This window comes from Procambarus clarkii, chromosome 84, assembly GCF_040958095.1.
Source record: "Procambarus clarkii isolate CNS0578487 chromosome 84, FALCON_Pclarkii_2.0, whole genome shotgun sequence".
NCBI lineage: Eukaryota > Metazoa > Arthropoda > Malacostraca > Decapoda > Cambaridae > Procambarus > Procambarus clarkii.
In genome coordinates, this window is record NC_091233.1 from 22226510 (window position 1) to 22244625 (window position 18116).

The following is an 18116-nucleotide window of genomic DNA, read 5'->3' on the forward strand; positions in this document are numbered from 1 at the left end:
CAGTGGTTAAGCGTTTCCACCCAACCCGTTCTCGCAAATTCGTAAAGTCAATATTGACTTATTAACTACGTGCATAGGTGATATACTAAACATAATAGATACCCCTAGAAAGATTCATAGAAAACACCGACCTTACCTAACCTTGTTAGTATCTTAAGATAAGCATCTTATTGCTTCGTAATTACAATTATTACTTAACCTATACCTATTATAGGTTAGGTAATAATTGTAATTACGGAGCAATAAGATGCTTATCTTAAGATACTAACAAGGTTAGGTAAGGTCGGTGTTTTCTATGAATCTTTTTAAGGGTATCTATTATGTATGTGATGAGGTATGTATGTCACCTATGCACATATTTAATAAGTCAATATTGACTTATTAAATTTGCGAGAACGGGTTGCTCCACCAGTCAGTCCCGGGTATGACAATCCTCAACTGCCGCTTCACAGGCAGGGTAACACCACAGTGTTCATCCGGGAGGCGACTCACAGCTGCTGCAGCAAAACACTTGGTGTCGAGACGGCTGCCTTGGGTAGACTGACTCAACTTCTCTTACAGCAGTCCCAGGTCGACTCTGTAAGCAGACACGTCATCAATAACAGGGACACACTAAAGCACCTCACTTACAGGCTCAGACCCAAACGCCCACCTATCCACTCCATAGATGGCGTTGTCGTCTGAGCACCACCTCACCAGAGGTCAGCAGCGGCTGTGTTGTGAGCTGAACAGGACTGGAAACTGGCCCTCGTGGCCAGTACACCTCGTCCTCACCAGGTGTCGCCGTCCATTTGGAGGGGGTTTCGGGAGCTGACCCACAGATGGCGCGGTCGTCACTGCTCCGTGCTCGGACGCTGGATTCGGGTCCGTAACAGGACCGCAGTTCGAGCCTCCTAGAACCCAGGTGATTGGAATGAAACTGTGTTGCACTATGCAAGAGAAACAGGTGTTGCACAGTATACAAAAGATGTGATGCACAGTGCAGGAGGGTTCCAGGGTTGCTTTATTAATTCTTAAGCATCTTGGGATAATTAGCTCTTCTTCCAACATGTTTGAGAGTTAGGTGTTTGTACAGAAGAATGTTTTGTAAATTAATAGAATTAGATATTTATGGTTGTTGCACAGCCTGTAACTCCATTTTTGTCATATCTTGAATGCATAAAAACAAAAGTTTGTTTTTCACTTTTAACCTATGCACTTAGTGTTCATTTACTTTAATAGAGCATCTATTTTTGTTAAAGGTTTATAAAAAAAATAGCAGTTTTATGAAATTCCCATTTCTGGGTTATTCCTCTGTAGCTCCATTCACTTTACAGTACAGGAATGTGTAGGGCATGAACTTGTGTTTATGGGGAAATTATTAGTCGGCAAACATCTTATTGTTCTCGTATTAGCATTCAGAACATCTTCAATATTATGTAAAAATAGAATGTTATATAGCCATACTAGCTTTACATTTGTTTTGAAAAATACAGTTTGGTAGTATTCACTCGCCAGTGCTCAGATGGGGACCATGTAAACAATAGGAAAGGGCACTTGTCCTAACAAAATGGAAAGCTGAAATAGACTGGAAATAAGTCAAGTGTTGGAGAGCCACACTAAGGATGGGGAGCATCAGGAAAATATCTGACAGGAGCCTACTGGGTCTCCAAAGTCTTGGGTTCAAGTATTAGATGAGAAACATGCAATGTATGTGGCAAATCTTTCCCACACACACACATACACTCCCAGGGAGCAGCCCCCTTACAGCTGTCTAACTCCCAGGTACCTATTTACTGCAAGGTACCAGGGGCATCAGAGTGAAAGAAACTGCTCATTTTATTTGTGCTATCACTGGGGATCGAACCCGGACCCTAGGATTACGAGTTGAAAGCGCTGTCCACTCAGCTATCAGGCCCCCATGTAGAATGGGTATGGGGTCCACATACCCGTAAGATAGGCATGGGGTTCCACTACCACCTGTAGGATGGATATTTGGTCTACTACCAACTGTAGGATGGGAATGGGGCCCATTACCGCCAACAGGATGAGTATGTGGTCCACTACTGCCCAAATTCAAATTCAAATGTTTATTCAGGTAAAAGTACATACATACAAGATGAGTTACAAACATAATGTTGGATTTATAGATAGAGCTAGTACATACAATGCTTAAAGCTAGTAATACGCACAGCGTTTTGGGCAAGGTGTGGAGAAAAACACTTAAACTAAAACTTGGTACTAATTGAGATTAAAGTACAAATTGTGTTGAAAAAGGAAAAAAAAAGGAGGGGGGGGGGAGACATTGCAGAACTCAGCAATTATACAAGTTGGTCAACAAACATTATTGTTTGAAAATAGCAAAACATTGGTTGACATTTAGGGGTAAGGTAGGTTACATGGAGTTAATTAGGTAGTATTTAGTTTTTCTCTTAAAACTGGTTGAGAGAGGTACAGCCTGACATGATTGGGAAGGTCATTCCACATTCTGGGTCCCTTGATTTGCAGAGCACTTCTAGTTTGGTTAAGGCGCACTCTTGGAATATCAAATAGGTATTTGTTTCTGGTGTGGTGCCCATGGGTTCTGTTACAACCTTCTAGGCAGCATTTAAGGTCAGGATTGGCATTACAGTTCAGAGTTTTAAATATATAGAGTACACTTGAGAGGATGTGCAGTGACTTAATATCTAACATATTCAAAGATTTAAGTAAGGGTGCTGTCTGTGGCCAGAGTTTTGTTATTGTTCTAATAACAGATTTGTGTTGAATAATTAAAGGATGTAGTTGATTTTAGGTAGTAGAACCCCAAGCACAAACACCATAATTGAGATAAGGATAGATGAGAGAGTAATAGAACGTCACCAGGACAGGGTGAAGTACATAATATCTGATCTTAGAAAGAATGCCAACAGTTTTTAGAAATTGTTTTTTGCTATATTTTGAATGTGTCCCTGGAAATTCAGCTTGTACCCATTTAGGTATTAATGGGGGTTCACCCATTATTACAAGGTATTAATGGGGTTCACAAGGCCTTGGTGAGGATACCAAGGAATTTACCATCTATTTTGTTACTACAGTAATTTGGATATTGTTTATTCTTAGATTAATTTGATCTGAGGATTTATTACCAAACAAAATATAGAAAGTTTTGTCAATGTTAAGGATGAGTTTGTTAGAAGTTAGCCAAAGATGGACTTTATTTAGTTCAGTATTCATTGTAACATTCAGAGCAAGAGGGTCAGGACTGAAGAAAATGAAGGTTGTGTCAGCAAATAAAACTGGGTTGAGGTGTTGAGAGGCATTTGGAAGGTCATTAATGTATATGAGAAAGAGGAGAGGGCCAAGTATGCTGCCCTGTGGAATACAAATGTTGATGGGTAGGGTGGGAGAAATGGAATCATTCACAGAAACATACTGGAGCCTGTCACTAAGGTAAGACTGAAGGTATTGGAGGGAGTGACCTCTTGAATCCATAATGATGTAATTTAAGAAGGTTGTGGTGGTTGACAGTGTCAAAAGCCTTACATAGTTCAATAAATAACCCAACAGGGAACTCATTTTTATCAAGAGCTGCATGTATCAAGCTAATCATACTAATCAGTGCATCGTTAGTGCTTTTTTTTTGGTCTGAAGCCATATTGGCAAGAGCTAAGTATATTGTGTTCGCCTAGATAAGAGTACAGCTGCTTGGATTAGATGGATTAGCTTTTCAGATTTTTTGACAAGGTTGGTAGAATTGATATAGGTCTGAAATTGTTGACATCGGTGAGATCACCACATTTATGGACGAGTTACTTTTGCTTTTTTTTTTTTAGAATATCTGGAAAGGTTTGGAGTTCAAATAATTTGCTGTAAAGCAATGCAATGGCAGTAGCTAGAAATCTGGATTTTTTTTTTTGTAAATTCGAGTTGGTATCTCAGCAAGGGCACTTGACTTTGTTCTAAGAGAAAGGATTATCTCATTAACACGATGTTTATGAAATCCACAACCACCCAAAAGGATTGGTATGGGGTCCACTTCCACCTGTTGGATGGGTATGGGGTTCACTACTGCCCACAAAATGGGTACAGGGTTCACTACCACCTGTTTGATGGGTATGGGTTTCACTACCACCCACAGGATGGGTATGGGGGGGTCCACCCGCTAAGAGGATGGGTATATGATCCAATACCGCCTACAGGAAGGGTATGGGGTCCACTACCACCCCTAGGATGGGTATGGAGACCACCACCGCCCACAGGATGGGTATTGGGTTCACACCCCTAGGATGTTAATGGGGTCCACTACCAACTGTTGGATGAATATTGGGTCCACTACCGCCCCCAGGATGAGTATGGGGTCCATTACCACTCAAAGGATGGGTATGGGGTCTAATACCACCCCAGGATGGGTATGGGGCCCACTACAACCCACAGAATGGGTATGGGGTTCATTACCACCCACAGGATGGATATGGGGGTCCACTACCACCAGCAGGATGAGTATGGGGTCCACTATATCCACAGGAATAGTATGGGGTCCATTACCACCCACAGGATTGGTATGGGGTTCACTACCGCACAAATGTGGGCGGTAGTGGACCCCATACCTAACCTAGGGATGGTAGTGGACCCAATACCCATCCTTCGGGTGGTAGTAGACCCCCACTGACATCTTACAGATGGTAGTGGACCCCATACCCATCCTAGGGGTGGTAGTGGACCCCATATTCATCCAACAGTTGGTAGTGGACCCCCATACCCATCCTAGGGGTGGTAGTGAACCCCATATTCATCCAACAGTTGGTAGTGGATCCCATTAACATTCTACAAATGGTAGTGGACCCCCATACTGGGGTCCAATATCATCCTAGGGGTGGTATTGGACCCCATACCCAAACTACGGGGATAGTAGACCCCATTAACATCCTACGGGAGGTAGTGGATCCCATACACATTGAGTGACTAGTTGTGGACCCTATATCCATCCTGAGGATACACTGTCAGTGTTAAAGGCAGCAGTGTTCAGTGTACAGGTTCCCAAGTAGGAAGACTTGAGAGGCATCAACATCAGAGGCTCTAGTGTCACGTGACAGACTTGACGTGATGAGAGGCAATGTTGTGTTATCCCGTCGTTGTAGAAGTTCTTTAGTACCCCGAGACAGTCTTCGTTGCCTTCCTTACTGTCTGGCTGAGGTCGTCTGAGGTGGTTACCATAAGACAGTTATAAGCTTATAAATCTCAAGGTTTACAGCTCTAACAGGCAGACCTGAAGAGGTTGGAGCTGTAGAAGGCGTGTAGGAAGGAGCTGGGAACCGCCAGACATCTTTTAAGTCTCGTCTTGAAACTTATTCTAAAGGCTTTCAAGGAGCACCTTGGGAAGACGGAGACAGGAAGGTGATGGAAAGTCTTGTTTTCAAGACGAGAGGAGCGCTGAGGACCCGTCCAGCGTCACCTGGTGATCGTCGAGGACGCCACTTGTGCAGAATAATATTCTGAACAATGTCATCCTGAACGTTTTATTAAGCATAAATGTTTACACTTCAGTAAGTTAAAATCTTTTAATTTGTCACTAACGAGTAATATCTTAAGTCAGTTGAAAGCAAATATTTAATATCATCCAGTGTTGTGTCAGGAACTTTGGGTTGTTGGGTTTATTTATTTATTTATTTATTTATTTATTTATTTATTTATTTATTTATTTATATACAAGAAGGTATATTGGGTTTGTGAGAGAACATAGCATGATATGTTTACATTCTTGTAAAGCCACTAGTACGCGCAGCGTTTCGGGCAGGTCCTTAATCTAACAGATATTATTATGAAGGTAAATTTTTGCAAAATTTATAAAATGTTAACAGGTACATTGTAGGACAAATTTGAAAGAGATTAGTATATTAAAGCTCATTGATAGCGCTGATAGCTTGATTGATAATTTGACAAAGATTAGTAGGCACAATAAAGCCAATTGATAGCATATATAAGATGACGGCAATAATCACAATGGTAAGGTTGTATGGCTTAGATACATATATATTTTGGGGGGTTGGGTAGCACTAGATACAGTGCGAGTTTAAAGCACTGGGTAGCACTAGATGCTTACATAAGTAAGCATCTACTGTTAGTCTGTTATTGAATATACTCTATATTTATTTATTTATTTATTTATTTATTTAATTATTTATTTGTATACAAGAAGGTACATTGGGTTTGTGAGAATACATAGCATAGTATTTACAATCTTGTAAAGCCACTAGTACGCGCAGCGTTTCGGGCAGAAATGTATAGTTGTCGAGCGGCCATTAACAGTTCTTGACTGACAGACATTACTACTTCACCGCCGATTCTTTCGCAAATGTTGCTCTGTTGTACCTGTTGTTCTGTTGCAACATTTATAATAGAATGTTGTATTTTTTTAATTAGATTTTGAAATTAACTTCAAACATTCAAGTTGAGGATCATTATTGGTTCCTTAGACTCGTTCGTGGATTGGCTGCTTGCTCGTTGCAGGGTGCGGTCACGGCGTTGGCGTTCTCTCAGTTGTTGGCTGACGTCTGGTGCGAGCAGGTCGCTGTTGTTGGTGTGTGGTGTGCCGGCTAGCCTGTGGGGGCAGCTGGCGTTATAGCGTCGTTGGTGACGCGGATTCGGAGGGTGGATTCCGCGGGATTGGAGTTCTCGGCGGCTGCTGATTGGGCGTTGGTGGAAGTGACGCTTTTGGATGTTTTCCAGGTGGACCTGCACACTGTTTACGGCCTTGAGAAGATCTCTGACAAGCGTGTGGTGATCAAGTTCTCTGCCCCTGGTCCATATCAGCGTTTTGTGAGTGATTTTGCTGGGCGTTCTCATGTGCTCCCGGGCTCTGCTGGTACTGTGGAGGTGTCGGACCGGTGTGTGGCGCCGACGTTTGTCAGCATCCATGGAGTTCCCTTGGACTTTCCCGAGGAGGTCCTTCGCACCTGCTTCTCTCGGTACGGTACTGTGTTCACTCACCGTATAACCTGCCTCCGCTCAGGCCGCCTGTCGGGCTTGAGGACCAATGTGCGGACCCTTGGCATGCGCTTGACGCATGATATTCCTTCTCGGGTCACGTTCTACGGCTTTAACATGCGGGTTTTCTATGAGGATCAACCACGCACCTGTTTTCGGTGTGGCTTGCGAGGGCATCTTGCGGCCAGTTGCACTGCTTCCGGGATGGGGGAACCAGCTATCTTCCAGGAGAGTGATTTTCCCCCCTTGGGGGTTGGGGGGGCCAGGCCAGGTGTTGCGGAGACCGTGTTTGTCCCCCACGGCCCCTCCTCGTCGTTGGTGCCTTCTGATTCGACTGATCCTACTCCGGCTGTTCAGCAGTTTGACCCACCTGGCTCGTTGGTGTCTGATGCGGCGCCCTCGCTTCCTGTGCACGTCGTCACTGCGGAGGTTCATCGGGCTTCAGATGTTGCTGCCATGGAGACGGGCACGTCTGTGGAAGCTGCTCCATCGTGTGTGGGTGGGAGTGGCGATCCTGCAGGCCCTTCGTGTGGTGTTGCTCCTTCGTCTGGTGGCCGTGCATCCGACGTGGTTGCTGCTGCTCCGGTGGCGCTGCAGTCCTCGTGTGGCTCTAGAGGGCCTTCCCCGGTCGCGACGTCGGACCAGCCCCGTCGTAAGCGGGAGGCACGGACGCGTTCCTCTGACAAAGGTCCTCCCATTAAGCGAGGGGGGGGGGGGGTCTACGGCTGGAGCTGCTGTGGCGTGCGCCCCTCCTCCTCCTCCCTCTGGTGGCCTGCTGGGGTCTGTTGTTCCCGGGGCCCCCTTTGAGGGCAGTGACGCCCCTGAAGCAGTTGTGGTTGATCAGTGGGTGGTGTCCTCTGGTGTGGAAGGTCCTGGACGGGATGCGCTGACTTTGAAGTTTACAAAGTCTACACAGAGTGCGAGCGCCGACGTTCCTGTGGGGCCCTCCACTGCAGGATTGCCAGATGGTGCGCCTACTGTTCCTACTGCCTCCCATGTGGGGGGGGGGGGCTCTGCTCCACCTTCTACGGGGGCTGTGGGGTTGGTGGGGTCCTCATTGCCTTCCTGATGGCGCCCTCTCTGACTTGTGCGACGCTGAATGTGCGTGGATTGCGTGACTTGGCTGTGCAGGTGGGCTTGGTGGCTGTGCTTCGTGAGCAACGTGTAGATGTAGCCTTTATTCAGGAGCATAATGTGCGTGACTTGAGTGCTTTGTCTGGGTTGACTGATGATTTTCATGTAGTGCTTAATCCGCCGAGGATGTCCTTTGGGGGCACGTTGATGCTGTTCTCCCGGAGGGCGTCCATTTCCGTGCTTCACACGGAGATGGATGAAGATGGCCGGGTGTTGTTCGCTCGTGTGCGGTACCTCGGGGTGGAGATTCCCTTATTGACTGTGTATGCTCCTTCTGGCACGGAGCGTCGCAAGGAGAGGGAGGAGTTTTTCCAGGGTGGGCTGTTACACTTCTTGCGTCATGACACAAGGGACATGGTTTTTGGGGGGCGATTTTAATTGTCACTCTCGCACGGGATTGCAATAGTGCGCATCCGCAGAATGTTTCTCGGGCGTTGGTCTCCACCTTACAGAGTTGTGGGTTTCGTGATGCTGCTCTCATGTTTGGGGGCGATTTGGAATTCACCTTTGCTGCGCGAGGGGCGTGTTCCAGGCTGGATCGTTTTTATGTTCATGGGCGGGAGGGCTCTGTTTTTGCGTTTCGTACGGTTCCTGTTGCCTTTTCTGATCGTTTGGTTGTGGTGCGTGTTGCTGTTCGTAGTCAGGTTCGTGTGGGGAGGGGTTGGTGGAAGTTGAATTGTCGGTTGTTGCATTGTCCTTGGGTGCGTGAGGCGCTTCGTGGGTGGTGGGTGGGGCTTGTTGCTCGCAAGTGCGAGTTTTCGTCAGTGGTGGACTGGTGGGAGTGGTGCAAGGTGGAATGCAAGTCCTTTTTTGTTGTGGTTGCGAGGCGTGAGGCAGCGGGGCGGTTTGGTTTGGTTGCGCTTTCTGCAGGCGCGGTTGACTCGGTTGTATGTGTTGCGAAATAGTGGGGCTGATTGTTTTGATGCTATTTCTGTGTGTAAGGAGCGCATTTGTGGTTTGCGGGAGGAGTTGGCAGAACGGGTTCGGGTGCGGGCTCGTGTTGACGAGCGTGTGTCTGGTGAACGGCTTTCTCCTTTTCTTTTGCGGAAGGAGAAAGCCCTTCGGGACTCGGTTTTTTTCACCGGTCTCCAGCGTCCAGACGGTTCTGTTTTGTCTAACACGGATGGGTTCCTGTTGTATGAGCAGCAGGAATTGGGGGCGCTGTATGGGGAGGTAGGGGTGGATGAGGATTTGGCGGCTTTCTTTTTGCGTCACTGCTCGCCTGGTTTGTCGGCTGCGGGTTGCTCCGCAGCCGACAGGCTTGCGGGTTGCTCCGCAAGTCAGGCTTTGTATCTTTTTTTTAGTGTGTATATTGTACTTTTATAAATAAAAAAAAAACACCACCGCCGATTCTTTCGCAAATGTTGCTCTGTTGTACCTGTTGTTCTGTTGCAACATTTACAATAGAATGTTGTTTTTTTTAAATTAGATTTTGAAATTAACAACTTCAAACATTCAAGTTGCGGATCATTATTGGTTCATTAGACTCGTTCGTATTTGGGGAAGTGAAGGAGTGGCTGTTGGCCATTGTTAATTGACACTTCAGACTCGCAAAATGTTAACCAATGGGGTGGGGTTTAAGGTGAATGTCAGCCAATCAGAGGCCTGGTTTGGTTGGCTGCTGGATATAAAAGGGAGGATTTTACGGGCTCACCATAGCCCGTGCTACATGGACACTTTGTTCTGAGTAGCTAAATCTAAAACAAAAAACCACTTTAGTGTGTTTTACCTCACTTTTGGTATACTGTTCCAGCCTCGTCTCTTGACGGTGAGCTGTATGTGGGAGGGCTCCCCTCCCCTTCCTCACTTTGTCCCCCCCCTCCCTTCCCCTTTGCGTCCCCCTCCCTTCCTCCCTCCGCATTTTGTTGCGTCCCTCCTTTTCCCCTGGTTGCCCTAGCACTAATGTAGTGTATGGGGCGGGGACTTCCTACTTGCATTAGACTCCAAGGTTGTGTTAAGTGTGCGTGATGCTGTGGCGCACTACGGCAGACCCGGACACGCGTCTTGACGCTGCTCAGCCCCACTTGTGGTGGTCTAGCACCAGGTGAGTACTTGTATCATGCCAGACACCAGCCCTTAACGTCTAACCTTAACAATTCGGTGGAAATATATTACAAATTTCTGTAAATGTACTATGGGACTTTTTAAAAGTAAAGTTTTAATGACATCTTAAATTCTGTAGGTTAGAGATGTATTTCTAGTAATGGGTAACTTGATAATTTTCTAAACCAGGGGCCAGATTCACGAAGCAGTTATGCAAGTACTTACGAACGGGTACATCTTTACTCAATCTTTGATGGATTTGGTTACATTTACTAAACAGTTTACAAGCATGAAAACTTGCCAATCAACTGTTGTTATTGTTATAAACAGTCTCCTGGTGCTTCGGAGCTCATTAACTGTCTAATAATTGTAAACAAAGCCGCCAAAGATTGAGAAAAGGTGTACAGGTTCGTAAGTGTTCGCGTAACTAATTCGTGAATCTAGCCCCAGGATATTATAGGATGTCCCATCTTTTTTCTCCCCTCCCCTCACAATCAACGCTAATTGTATAACTGTCTTGTATATTATCGTAAAATTTCCTTTTTACGTTGGAAGGTGGGTTGTGCACCCTATATACATCCTATGAGCAGTAATGAAGGTTGTCTAACGAAGGCGTAACTGCATTCATGTAACGGTAAAAGTGCAATATTTTTTAACCTGACATTCCTAATGTTGACTTGGTCTCGTCCTCAGGTCTGGCCAGCTAGAACCAGTCGAGAGAAGGCAACGAAGACATTCTGTGCTGAACCGTTACAACAACGAAATAAAGATGCCCTGCCGGGCAACATCGCCGTGATGGATAAAAGGACAAATCGGTGAATTTGTACATTGGCACAACCTGGTTGCAGCTGACGATCCCAATCATTATGAACGAAGAGGTGGCCGCGGGAGAGAATCAGCAATAGCAAGAATCCGTCTTGGATACAAATATCCATGGAGATTAGGAATGTAAACAGTTGAGCAGAAGAATTGCATATTGTGGTGTGACGGACACCGCCTTGACCACTTGTGAGTGTGGACACGTCACTAGAAATGTGTAGAATAATAACCCCAACATTGAGTTAAAACTACTTGTCAAATATAGATTGTTCTTAGGGTATTCCCCCATCTTGCACCCGCAAGATAACGCAAGATTTTAAGGGTTGACAAATGTTAATCTTGTTTAAGCTGTTCACTTCAGGCACTAAGAGTCCCAGCTGTGTCTGGGTACAAGTGACAGGATGAACAACCCAGCGGGTTTTCTTCCTATTGGGGAGTGTTGTACATGCTGCTATGGCGGTGTGTCCACTCACTGGATGTGGCACTGTCTAATGCTCCTCTCGGGGCAAAATTTAAGAATTAAATAAGTACGTCACCACTTGGTCATCTGAGCTCGCTTTCTGATGACGCCTCGCGCTGATTGACTCAAAATTTTGAATTTAAATACTAAATTGCCCCTTTAAACTAGTTTTATCCTACCTTCGTTATTTAATTAAACGTGATTTGTAATGCTGGGCACAATGTTTTCGCGGCCCGGTCTCTGACTAGGCTGTTAGATGATGCTATTCTGAACCCACAACCCGAATGATCAGGCATAATTTGGTGCTCATAGACCCCCAGAATCTAGTTCCAAACTAGACTGACTTACCCCCCCCCCTTTTCTCACACCTTCCTTCTTGAAGTAAATGTTATTCTTCCGGGGCTGAGAAAATGGTTGGCGAGTTATGGCCCCCCCCTCCCCCCCTGCTCTTGGTGGGGCCCGTAACTCTACTGCTCTTAATTCGTTCTGATATTCCCTTCGTCCCCCCTACTTCTTCCGTCACCTATCCATTGTTCTGCTGCCCGTGTTTTCGTGGATATATGGTATACTGTCTGTTCCGTTTATCTCCCTCCAAATGTCCCGCTTTCCCTTCGTGATCTTAAGCACCTCTTGGACTCCTTGCCAGAGCAGGTGCTCCTGTTGGGTGATTTCAACTGTCGACATTCCCTCTGGGGTGATGTTCTGACAAACACCCGGGGCCGTCTTCTCGAACCGTTCGTCCTCGCTTCATCTCTTCTGAATTCTGGTGAGCCCACTCATGTACTCTTTCGAACTCGCACCCTTTCCTGTCTTGATCTTCCTCTCTGCTCGTCGTCCCTTTACTTAGATTTCACGTGGCGGGTTCTTGATGACCTCCATAAGTGATCATTTCCCCATCCTCGTTTCCTTTTTCTCTTTCCACCCTCCCCTTTCCTTCCCTAGGTGGCAGTTTGCCAAGGCTGGCTGGTGGCTATTCACCCTTCGTGCTACTCTCTCTGACCTCTCCTCTCTGCCTCTTCCTCGCGCCCTCCTCTTTTTTTTGACACTGTCTTCACCGCTGCCCTCAGCTCTTCCTCACTCTTCCTCCCGGGGCACACGGAAGTGCGTTCCCTGGTGGAATGCGGACTGTGCTCGGGCTATCCGCTGTAAGCGTGCAGCCTGGAAGAAACACCGACGTCGGCAGACAGCTGATTCTTTTATTTTGTTTCGGAAGGCAAGTGCGGTGGCCCGTTGGACCATCTGTACAGCTAAACGTGAGAGTTGGAAATCTTATGTTTCCACCATTACGTCCGATACTCCTCTGCCGCAGATCTGGAAGATGATCTGCAAGATTGCAGGCAAGTTCGTTCCAGATGTCTCGCCGGTTCTCCACCTCCGTGGTACTCTTGTGGCGGACCCAGTGACGGTCGCGACCGAACTGGGTTCCCACTTTTCTACTGTTAGCTCTGGTTCTCATCTTCCTCAATCCTTACTACTTCGTAAGCCTGTTCTTGAATCTTATCCTTTAGATTTCCACACTCATCTCTGCCTTCCCTATAACAATCCTTTCTCTCTTCCTGAACTTCAGTCTGCTCTGGCCCTCTGCGGATCTACGGGCTCGGATGACGTTCATTATGAGATGCTTCGCCATCTCCCTCCGTGCACGTTTCAGTATTTACCGAGTCTGTATAACCAGGTCTGGGAGTCGTCGTCCGTCCCTGAGGACTGGCTCGATGCCATTGTACTCCCTGTTCGGAAACCAGGGTCTCTCGGTACGTCCCCTAAGGACTTCCACCCTATTGTTCTCACGAGTTGTTTGCAAGCTCTTTGAACGTATGGTAAATGGTCTGTCTGATGTGGTTCTTGTAACACCATCACCACCTCTCTCCTTCTCAATTTGGTTTTCGCAAGTGCCGCAGCACGACTGATGTCCTGGTGAACTTGGAGGTCTATATTCGTACTGCTTTTGCTGCGAAGACCTCCGTTGTTGCTGTCCTTTTTGACTTGGAAAAGGCTTATGACACGACTTGGAGATACCACATTCTGTCCCAACTTCGTTCTTTTGGCCTTCATGGTAATCTCCCTCTTCCTTCAAAGCTTTCTCTCTCGTCGTACATTTCGAGTCGGGCTTGGTGCCCCACTCTCTGCCTCTTTTTGGCAGTATGAAGGCGTGTCCCAAGGTAGTGTTCTGAGAACTACTCTTTTTTCTGGTTGCCCTCAATGGTCTTCTTTCCTCCCTTCCTTCTGGCATCTTCTCCGCTCTTGACGATCTTTTCAAGAGCGATCTTACTGCTGACAATTTTACTCTGCTGTCAGGGTGGTGATTCGCCTCTCCTTCAACGGCGGCTTCAACTTGAGATTGATGCCGTGTCATCTTGGGCCACCGATCATGGCTTCAAGTTCTCTACTACTAAGACTTGTGCCATGACTTTTACTCGGAAGCGGGTCGTTCTTCGTCCCTCTTTGTCACTTTATGGTCATCCCCTTGTACAAAGATTCCACGAAGCTTTTGGGGTTATTCTTTGACACTCGTTTGTCTTGGTCGCCTCATGTCACCTCCGTGTTGAGTGCTCTAAGGCCCTTAACCTACTTAAGGTTTTGTCCCATACTTCTTGGGGAGCGGATAGGCGCACACTCCTCTATTTGCACTCCTCTCTCGTCCTGTCTAAACTCGATTATGGTTGCCTGCTTACTCTTCTGCTTCTTCGCCGTCTTGATCCTTTGCACCATACTCACTTTGCACTTTGCACCTTTGCACTTTGCGTCTCAGCTCTGGTGCCTTTCGTTCGACTCCCGCCCTCAGTTTGTATGTTGACACTGGCTTTCTCTCTCTTCAGGACCGCCGTGATCGCTACTGTCTTCGCTATCTTGCGCGGTCCTTCCAACAGCCTTCCTCTCTCCTCTGTCGTGCATTGACTTTTCCTCCTCCTGTGGTTTCTGTTCCTCTCCATTGTCTCCCACTTTCTGTCCGGTTATCTCGCTTACAGGATTCTTTCTGTTCATATTTCTAATGTTTCTCCTCGTATTGCTCCTTTCTTACCTCCGTGGAGAGTCCCCCTTCCCAAGTTTTGTACGTCCTTGACTTGTATTACTAAAGCCTTTACCCCTCCTACAATTCTGAAAAGCCTCTTCCTTGAGCACTTTTCTTCGCACTCTCACTCTATTTCCATCTTCACCGATGGGTCTAAGTCTGCGGACGGTGTGGGCTACTCTGTTGTTTTTCCTGACCGTACTTATATGTGTCGCCTCCCTTCGGAGGCTAGAGTCTTTACGGCAGAACTTTATGCTATTCTCTTTGCTCTCCGTCTCCTGCTTTCTCATTCTCATTCCTCCTTTGTCGTAGTAGTTGATTATCGTAGTGCCCTCATGGCTCTAGGGTCCTTTAATCCTGTCCATCCGGTGGACGTCGAGATTCAACATTGGCTGTTTCTTATTTCTAGTAAATTTAAATCAGTAGAGTTTTGCTGGGTTCCCAGCCATATTGGTGTTTCTTTCAATGAACGTGCGGATGCTGCCGCCAAGGAAGCTATCAGTTCTTGCCCCATCTTCCGTAAAGGTATTCCTTATTCCGACTTTTATCCTGTTATTCATTCTTCCATTCTTGCCCGTTGGCAGGGTTGTTGGTCCTCTGTGGTTAGTAACAAGCTGCGTACTCTCAAACGTAGTGTCCCCCCATGGCCTTCCTCTTACCACCGTAACAGGCGGTGGGAAACTGCTTTGGCACGGCTGCGGGTTGGTCATACTGGCTTAACCCACGGTCACTTAATGGAGCGCTGCCCTGCTCCTGTCCAAATTGCGTTGTCCCTCTTACAGTTGTGCATATCCTTGTTGAATGTCTCGACTTCCAGGACGAGCATGTGTCTTGCTTTCCGACCGTCCCTCGCGGTCACCTGTCCCTCGATAGACTTCTTGGTGACTCGGATACTTTTGATATCGTTCGCCTTATGCGTTTTTGTTCTCGTATTGTCATTCTTGGTGATATTTAGCGCCCTCTGATTATTTCGCACATTGATGGTGCTACATAGCCTTCCCGGTTTGGTGCCTTCTTTTGATAATTACTTACTTGCATGGATTAAAAAAATATTCGAATGTCAATTGGAAAAAAAAGAGGCAACCAATGCCAACACTGAATCAACTAAGATGTCGAATCGACGTCAAAAAACATCGAAAGAAGTGTGACGATTCAAAATGGAACCAATTAATACTAACATTGAACGTTACTATTCGGAAATTTGACATTGGATCTAGCGATCAATAATAGATCAATCGTCAAAATTAAATTACGTCGTCAACGTTCGACGACGTTCAGTGTTGGTGACTGTTCCTGCTTCTTCGCAACTTTAAATCGACACCAATGCAGTAAAATTGCTGCCGACCGTCAATAGGGGAATACTATTCTGACGACGTATCCCCCCCCTGGTGGGGGGGGGGGGGGGGGAATACGTCGTCAATATTCGACGACGTATTACGTCGTCGAATATTGACGACGTAATTCTTGAAGTTAATTCAATGCAAATTGCCTGCTGATCGGCAATAATTCTCGTAACAAAAAAAATACGTCGTCAGATATTGACGACGTAATACGTCGTCAATATTCGGCGACGTAATACGTCGTCAAATATTGACGACGTAATTCTTGAAGTTACTTCCATGCAAAGTCACTGCTGCTGATCGGCAATAATTCTCGTAAAAATAAAAAAAATACGTCGTCAGATATTGACGACGTAATACGTCGTCAGATATTCACGACGTAATACGTCGTCAATATTCGGCGACGTAATACGTCGTCAAATATTGACGACGTAATTCTTGAAGTTACTTCAATGCAAAGTCACTGCTGCTGATCGGCAATAATTCTCGTAAAAAAAATAAACAAAAAAATACGTCGTCAATATTCGACGACGTAATACGTCGTCAAATATTGATGACGTATTACGTCGTCGAATATTGACGACGTAATTCTTGTTGAAGTTACTTCATTGCAAAGTCAAATTGCCGGCAATAGTTCTCGTGAAAAAAAGAATACGTCGTCAACATTCGACGACGTAATACGTCGTCAACATTCGACGACGTAATACGTCAATGCAACGTTAAATCAACGTCGAATCGACGTCAATGCAACGTTAAATCAACATAGAATCGACGTCAATGCAACGTAGAATCAATGGTGATTAATAGGCATTGTCAACTTTGAATCAGAGCCAATTCAACGTTTAATCCATTGCGATCGTTCAACGCATTAAATGTAGCCGTTCTGGAAAATAATGGAATAAAGCTAAAATGAAAGTTCATTTTCTTTAATATTTTTATTCTACGAAATACCAAATTAAAATAATTCTTCACGCAGTCTTGCACCTTTCAGTAGATTGATATTCTCGAGTTAGAATCGTCAATTTTTTTTTAGTCAAGAGTTTAATAATGTAATTGTTAACAAATGTTAGTCTGTTTACATTAGAAGAGGATGGAGGCAATGAAAAAAAAATGAATATATATAAATATATTCAGTATTTGGTGACAATTTATTTATATATACAAAGTACATTAGGATTGAGTGTAAATCACATTGGCTTTTTACATTCTTGCAAAGCCTCTAACACGGAAAGTGTTTCAGACAGGTCCTTAATCTAACAAAATTATTAATAGATACATTGTACTGTAGAAAATTTGCGATGATAACTACGATATGGGTTAAGTGTGATTACAATAAAGTTGCACGCTTTTAAGCACATATGGAGAGGGAAGCACGTGATACAGCGCGAGTTTGAAGCCTAAGGTAAAACCGAGAATGAAATTAGATCCGTTTTGGTTTTACTTTTTATAAGGCATAGGTTGGGCAGCTTTTTTATTCATTAAGGAGTGAGTAACATAGACTAGGTCCTTTATTTGCATAATGTGTTTACAGATTTACATTGGCTCCGGGGATATCAACGAGATTTATTTCTGGTGCGGTGCTCATGGGTTCTATTACATGTTAAGGAGTAGTTTCAGATCAGGATTAGCATTCGGGGAACAATGTTTTATAACAAATAGCAAGTAAATAACACACTCGCAGCGTAGTAGTCGCGCAACGGTTCCAACTTCACTTCCCTCGGGGCAACACGTGTTCCAGCAACGTTGAAACAGCGATACCGACGAGGATTCAACTTGAATCTTCGTCCTTTACGCAATGTGTGGCCACGGGAAACAGCCTCTCCGGTCGTCGTACTCTCTTCACATACCTAGAAAAGAAAAAGCAGAAACATATGAAATGTCAGAAATGTCCAACAAAACTTAAGTACCTCGTTAGTCTCTCTACTATCATATATAAACTACCTACAAACATGGAATACTACACATGCAATCAAAACTGTTGCGTTGCAGTGGCACGCATATAATATATTTATATGAGGATATATAATATGTGTGTCCCGAAATATTGATTTCAGAACATGGTCCTATTTTTCCCCGTTTTTCTATACATTCTGGTTGATTAAACTACTCTATTATTTAAGGAAAAATAACGTAATTCATTGTGTCGGGGAACAAGCACGTAGTATACATAGGACACGTTAGGCTTGTATCAAGACACCCAGCCTCCCCCAACTGGGCGGCAGCTTTACAGTCATGTGCAGGCTGCACCTACAGTAAGCAAATTCTGGACACTTCGCTAGGATTCCCGGCAGTACATCATTATGAATGAAGTACTGTACTTACATATTTCTTGGACTCCATTGATGGTGTTATCTGTGAATTTCAC

General features: G+C 45.3%; 1 long non-coding RNA gene across 1 annotated transcript; it reads left to right on the forward strand.

The window, feature by feature from the left end:
- The first annotated feature begins 6213 nt into the window (after positions 1-6213).
- Positions 6214-16676, forward strand: LOC138358568 (uncharacterized). The gene is made up of 2 exons (XR_011225484.1): positions 6214-10123; positions 10816-16676. It is a non-coding gene; the product is annotated as an uncharacterized lncRNA (long non-coding RNA).
- The last annotated feature ends 1440 nt before the right edge of the window (positions 16677-18116 follow it).